Below are 6310 nucleotides of genomic sequence, written 5' to 3'. Positions count from 1 at the left end.
GAGTTTTGATAACACTTTAGCTACATCTTTTCAATATGAACAAAATTATCTGGTGTTTTCATGCCTAAAATCACACCCATAATTTTTATTTTGTCGGTGTTTGGGTCATATTGCCATTAACTAAGCACACAAGCTATTCTGCCTCATTCTGTGGGGTACTCATCATAAGATGGCCATGCAGGAGCCTGTGGAAAATGTTCAAGTGTCCAATCCACACTCCCAGTGCACCTCCTCACAAACCATCAAAGACTGTCATTATTCAATACTATGAAACATATTATCATGAGAGTGTCTTTAAAAATAGATATCCACAATGGCAATTGGATTTTTAAATTAGTCCATGCTTAATAACTATCTATAGGATAATTCATGCTGCTGCACCAATGAAGTATTCATAACTCTCTATGTAAACACTGCAGGAATTAAAAATCAAGAATATCTTTCACACATTTTAGGCAGGTGTCAGTAGTCCTTGATGTTGCCATTTGGCCTAAAGACATTACTGCAGGGGACAATAGAGATACACAAATCTATTTACTTTCTCTGTGTGAAAAGAAAAACCTTCTAGGCAGAGGTTTCAGTTAAGCACATTCATTACCTTTTAAGTGATTCTAAATTGCAGTGTGACCTTCCGTATCAATAACCATATCTAGTTAACTGAAACCAGCACACTTTGGGCATATGTGCTGTGAAAAACTTTCCCCTGCATTGGCATATATATATGTGTGTCTGTTTGGGCATGCATGTGCAGCTACACCTGCTATTATAAACCAGGTAGACACAGTAAAAGAGAAAAGCAAATACATTGCTAGAAAAACAGCTAAATAATAAAAACAGACAAATTCCACCCAAATATTTTTCATGTTATACATGGTTAAATAAGGACCATGTTAAAAAATGAAAATTTCTGTTGAATAAAATTATTTGTAATGCCAGAGGTTCCATATATCAGAAAAAGCATGGAAAGTCACTGTGAAATTAAGCATTGTGTTTAAAATTTTAAGCTATGTAGAAAAATTCCACTAAGAGAAAATATGTTTGACTATCTTAGGCTAGGCCACAGTGAGCATAATGTCATAAAAAATTAACTACCACATCAACCACTGTGAGCACTGAAGTATACAAATTATCATTCCCCTAGAAGACTTACTGAAAGCTCTTTCACAGTTACCTGTAGAATGTACACATTTCATCCTACCTTCAAAAAACATAGCCAGAAAGCTCATGTTCCTAAGCCCACAAAGAAAAATGCCATCTTTCAGAACCTTAAGTAGACCTTTCAATTCACCTTACCACTTTACATTCTTCCCTATATCCATTTTTATAGTTCTGTAAAACAAAATAAAAATACAGACAGCAAAGGAATTAACTCATTTTCTCCTTTCAGTTGTTTAGTCAACACTTTATCCCAATTAAACTCATTTTCAGAAAAAATGTTGGAAGCAGTGGGAAATGTAAATGCTTCCAAAATGAGATAAGTAGCATATCCAGTCAGTCCAAGGCCTGACAGGAATACAGTGGCACTGTGATGAACTGGCCATCGTGGGTAGCAAGTACAATATGGTCATTGGCATCACATGAAGAAGTTTAAGTCCAGCCTCCCTGCTCTTTAAATCTTGATTTAGGAGGGAGTATAGAAAATAAGAAGTAGTAAGCCCAGGGCATTTAGTTAGAAATGAAGAGAACATCAAAAGGAACTGTAATCATCAGCCAGTGCAGTGGGAAGATAATGAAGAGTGAGATCCTGGAGGTCAAGTAAAGGTGGACTTCAAGAAGTTGGAACCTATGCTGCAGATAGGTCAAATAACACAGAAACTGAGAATTTATCCTTGAATGTTGCCATATCTAAGTTATCGCTGATCTTGGCAAAAACCTTTTGGGGAGGTGCTGGAGGCAAGTGGGAATTTAGGAGAGAACGAGAAAAGGAATGTATACAATGAGTATAGAGAACTCTTTCAAGGTGTTTTTATGTAAAAAGCAGATACTTTGTACAGTAGTTGCAGGAGGGTCTGGGTCAAGGGACACGTTTTCTTAAAGATAAATATGTTATTTAAGTAATGGTGAGAATAAACAAGTTATGAGGAAAAAACTGATGATGTAGAGAGATTAAGAGGGCAAAATTCTAGGAATATTCTTGAGTAGACAAGAAGTGTGATGATCAAGCACACAGATAGAGAGGTTCTCAATATTTTGGAGCAAGGAAAATTCATCAGTTGAAAATGAGGGCAGATAGATAGATGGGTAGAGATGCAAATTGAGCTTGCTTGTAGTAGAGTGTGGAAGTGCTCTGATTTCTACTACTTTTCCCAGTGAAATAGAAAACAAGATCATAAACTAAATGTGAGGAGGAAGGAAGGCATACTGGAAGGCAAAGTATGAAATTGTTTTCTTGGAGAGTGAGAGGGTGAAATGGCATGGGAAAGTGTAAGAGCATTGCCGGGGAAACTTAAGGTTACACCTGTACTTAATTGTCAATAATTTCAAAAGTAGTCAAGCACTACGGCTGTATGTTTCTGCAGCCAGACCTTCCGCAGCTTCTAGGGTGTAGAGTGAAAGGTAATAAAGCTGGATTCAATTGGGGATGAGATTTTTCCTGTTGAGTATGGTAGATGTTATAAGGAGATAGAGACTGTACGTGAGGTAATGATTGTGACACCGACAGGACCATGAAATCTAAGTCAGGTAAGGAGGGAAAGAAAGGCACAAGGGGTTGAGAGAGAGTGAAACATATAAAGAACAATAACCAGGAGGTTCTAGTGTGGTCAAGAACTGTGAGAGGATTCTGACAACAGCCTCCTATCTTTCCAGCTCAAAGACTAGGAAAGTTGAGAATAAGATTGTGAGGTGAGAAGTGAGTTAGACTATCAATGACTAGATTATGATCATGGAGTAATTGACTAAAATAGTGTCCAGGAAAAGGTCATTGTAGAAGATGAGGTCAAGAAAATAAAAGGCAATAGAGGGAATATTTAGGTGACCCTAGAATACACCGAGAGTTATGACAGGAATAAATGTCTGCAAGTGACAATGAGCCCAATGTAGGCAGAGTGCTTAAAACAGTGGACTCTGGAAGCAGGCTGGGCTCTTGAAGGTCAAATTCAGTTTCTAAGACATGAGGCAAGGAAACACGTCATAAAGGAAAACAAACTGGATTGGGATTCAAGCTGGGATTTCAGTCCCAGTTCTACAACCATAGCAATATTTCTGAGTCTGCAAAGTGTGTTGTATTATATAAAGGCACTGGATTAAATGATTCCTAAACCCCATTCAATGTTGAATATTCTATAACTGTAGCAACCATTTTTGTGAAATAGAGAAGGAAGAGTTGGGGAACAAGGGTGAGGGAGAATAAATCCATTTGGGAAAGAGAGTTAAAATCTCCTCTACATATAAGATAGAAAGGAAGCACTGGAACTTGGAGCTCACAATGAATAATAATTGTAATAATAATAATAAATTCCAATTAAAAAATTCTTGGATCCTAGAAAAAATTAAAAAGATAAATACAGTTTCCAAAACTGGTAGAACTGAATACATTACAGAACCTCCCTCTTTCCATATATAAAATTTCAGTAATAATAACAGTAATAATATCTACTTTAAAGTGTTTTGTGAGAATTAAATGAGTGAATAATGTGTCTGTTAGTGGCTCCATAAAAATATTATATGTCTTTCTCTCCTCTGCCTTACATGATCATCTCCCTCTTCTACCATTAGCTGACACGTTTTTATTTTTCCTTTTAAAACAAAATAAACTCAATCTAAAAAGACTACATTCTGTAAGATTCCAACTATAAATATGACCTTCTAGAAAAGGCAAAACTGTGGAGACAGTAAAAATATCAGTGGTTGCCAAGGGTTAGTGGGGAGAGAGGGATGAATAGGCAGAGCACAGAAGCTTGTTAGGGCAGTGGAAGTACTCTGTATGATACTATAATGGTGGAGGCATGTCATTATACATTTGTCCAAACCGGTAGAATGTACAGCACCAAGAGTGAATCCTAATGTAAGCTGTGGACTTGGGTGATAATGATATATCAATGTAAGTTCATCGATTGTAACAAATGTACCACTCTTGTTGGGGATGTTGGTAATGCAGGAGGCTGTGCATATGTGCAGGCAGAGGAGGATATAGGAAATCTCATTACCTTCCCCTCAATTTTGCTTTGAAACTAAAACTGCTCTAAAAATAAAGTTTATTAAAAAACAAAAACATAAAAACAACTGAACAACAGTCTTGACTGCCTCTTCCCCTTTGGCTGATACACAACTTGCCTAACATTTTTATTTCTAGCCCACTTTTATTTCTTTTCTTTCTTTTTACTGAGATAATTTTTTGTTTCTTTTTGCAGCAAAATTCCTTGCACAGTTGTCTACACTTATTGCTTCCAAATAATCCCCTCAATTTCTTTTTTAAACCAACTCCAAATAGAGGGATTTTTTTTTCTCCTTGAAAATGTTTTTTTCTAAAAGCCATCAATAATATTTATGTTTCTAAATCTAATGGCCAAGTTTCTATTATTGTTGACCTAGCAGCAGCATATAATACAGTTGTTCATTCTCTTCTTAAAATATTTTATTCTATGGTTTCCTGGACACCACATTCTCATTGTCTTCCCCTTTTCATTTTGGTTGCATATCTTCAGGCTCTTTGCTGATTCCTTCATCTCTCCCTAACGTTTTGTTTGTTTGTTTGTTTGTTCACAAATTCTTTATATTTCCAGCTGTTGAGACAATACTTTTGAGAGTTGAGGTTACCTCTAGCGGCAAAACCAGAGCCAGCTCTTAAGCAGCCAGAATGCTATGGTAATGGAATATGTGACCATTTCTCTTTTAGAACCTTCTTTGTTCTCTGCTTCCAGAAGTTGTAGACATCTATTTAGTTTGATTATCTGTCGTCCTAATGAAGCTGTATCTACAACAGTCATGTCATCTGAAGTTCCTTCAACCATTGTACCTATATTTGAAATACTATACATGGAGTCAGTTCTGACCAGCTGTCCATTTTGGCAAACAGCATTTTAACTCATAGAGCACTCTCATTTTAGCCTGACAATTGCATGGATTTCTTCATTTTGAGGGGTTGGAGGAGGTCTTTCTAAATCCATAAAATCTAGTGGTCTTTCACTTAGCATAAGCACAGGAGGTGGTGTTTTTAGTGCCAGTGGTTTAAAGGGGGTTGACTGCATAAGTTCAAGATCTGCTGGTCTTGAAAGTGGAATGTCTTCATTATTTCCTGATACAACAATTCTCCCTGGGACCTGCATAATCACACAAGCATTTGAAGCTCCTTCTCAGAATCCTTGTTCAAGGTCAGCATTTGGTGGTGCTACCTTTAATTTTTCCAGGACCTTCAATTCGCTGACCAATACCTTTGGTGTATTCCATTTCATACTGAATTCAACTAATTTCTACCACCTCAGCAGCAGTGGGAGAAGGAAATGCTGCCCCACTCATTAAATGTGTACCAACTACTGCTTGCTTTTTGGCATTATCTGCTTCTGTGCTTCATATTAAATCCTTTAACTTGCTTATGTATGTGCTGGATTTTCAGCCACTTTTGTGCCCCTGGGCCTGCTGGAGGGTCTCTGGTGAGGGCCACTGACTGCTGGCTCCCAGAGGCAATTGGCCAAGCACAGGGAAGTCCTCCTTAATTTTTGAATATTAAAATACCCTGGGGTTCAGTCCATGTTTCTCTTCTCTATCTATATTCACATCCTTGGTAATCTCTTCTAGTCACATGTTTTAAATTTTCTCAGCAGGCTAATGACTCCTATATTCATATCGCTTGTCCAGTTCCTATTCTTGAGCTTCAGTTGTTATAACTAATTCTCTGCTCAAAACTTGCAGCACTTGTATTTTCCCATATCTCATTTAATGACAAGTCCATTCTTTAAGTGGCTCAAGCCAGAAATCTTGAGATCATCTTTAATTTCATTTTTTTCTCACACTTTGCATTCAAACCATATGAGTCCTTGGATTCATCTAATATACCCTTGATTCCTCCCATCTATGAAGAAATAGCCTATATCAGAAAACAAGCATCATTGTGGGAACAACTAAAAATTGAACAAATACAACACACACACATACATACACATACACACACACACACACACACACAGCTTTTGTAAGCAGCAGAGAACAACTGAGTCAGCTAGACTCCAGGAGAAACAAAGATCTCAAAGAAAAAGGAAAAATTACATTGCATTTTCCCCTTAAGAATTTGCCAATTTTAATGGAAGAAACTAAGGGAACAAACAGAAAATAGCAGTTCAGAGTTGCTGGCAATTGCATGGCCAGGGAGGAG

The 6310-nt window shown here is 37.2% G+C and overlaps 1 pseudogene; it reads right to left on the bottom strand.

Moving 5' to 3' along the window:
* Positions 1-4749: 4749 nt before the first annotated feature.
* On the bottom strand, positions 4750-5513 carry LOC137211065 (mitochondrial fission factor pseudogene; annotated as a pseudogene).
* Positions 5514-6310: the final 797 nt, after the last annotated feature.

The sequence above is a fragment of the Pseudorca crassidens genome, chromosome 2, assembly GCF_039906515.1.
Source record: "Pseudorca crassidens isolate mPseCra1 chromosome 2, mPseCra1.hap1, whole genome shotgun sequence".
In the NCBI taxonomy this organism is placed as follows: domain Eukaryota; kingdom Metazoa; phylum Chordata; class Mammalia; order Artiodactyla; family Delphinidae; genus Pseudorca; species Pseudorca crassidens.
The sequence above is the reverse complement of the archived record's forward strand: the minus strand, read 5'-3'. Positions and strand labels throughout refer to the sequence as shown.